This window comes from Colius striatus, chromosome 28, assembly GCF_028858725.1.
Source record: "Colius striatus isolate bColStr4 chromosome 28, bColStr4.1.hap1, whole genome shotgun sequence".
Lineage (NCBI taxonomy): Eukaryota > Metazoa > Chordata > Aves > Coliiformes > Coliidae > Colius > Colius striatus.
In genome coordinates, this window is record NC_084786.1 from 2,590,648 (window position 1) to 2,591,727 (window position 1,080).

Here is a 1,080-nt window from a genome sequence, read left to right on the forward strand (position 1 = left end):
CTCTTAGCGTAGCAACAAACTGTAATACATGAATTAAAACTGAATGAAGAGGATTCATCCCAATTCGATTCTTAATTCAAAGGTAGTTAGCTAGTGGGGTTTTTTGTTTTGGTTTTTTTTTTTTTTTTTTTTTTTTTACTCATAAACAAATGAACTTCATCAGCTAATTGTCTAGTGACAATGAATTAACTAAGTAACGAATTCACAGATACCCATTTAGCTTACCTCGTCGAGGATGCCGCCTGGCCGCAGAATCTTCCGAGCAAACAAAAACACGCGCATGCCGCTTGCACCCCGTTCCTCTTTTCTTATTGTTCCTTTGCCCGCCCAAACCTTGCAAACAGACGCCTGCTGCGGGCCCTGGGTCCGTTGCCCCTCTCCGCCGTCACCCCGACAACGGGTTCATTGTGACGCAGGCCGTCCCCCGCCCAAACCTTGCAAACCCAGGCCTGCTGCGGACCCTGGGTCCGTTGCCCCTCTCCGCCCTCACCCCGACAACGGGTTCATTGTGACGCAGGCCGTCCCCCGCCCAAACCTTGCAAACCCAGGCCTGCTGCGGGCCCTGGGTCCGTTGCCCCTCTCCGCCGTCACCCCGACAACGGGTTCATTGTGACGCAGGCCGTCCCCCGCCGAAACCTTGGAAACCCAGGCCTGCTGCGGGCCCTGGGTCCGTTGCCCCTCTCTGTCGTCACCCCGACAACGACTTCCCTGTGACGCAGGCCGCCCCCTGACCAAACCTTGCAAACCCAGGCCTGCTGCGGGCCCGGGGTTTTGTTCCCCTCTCCACCGTCACCCCGACAACGACTTCCCTGTGACGCAGGCCGTCCCCCGCCAAAACCTTGAAAACTCAGGCCTGCTATGGGCCCGGGGTCTCTTGCCCCTCTCCGCCGTCACCCCGACAACGGGTTCATTGCGACGCAGGCCGCCCCTGACCAAACCTAGAAAACCCAGGCCTGCTATGGGCCCGGGGTTTTGTTCCCCTCTCCACCGTCACCCCGACAACGACTTCCCTGTGACGCAGGCCGTCCCCCGCCAAAACCTTGAAAACTCAGGCCTGCTGCGGGCCCTGGGTCCGTTGCC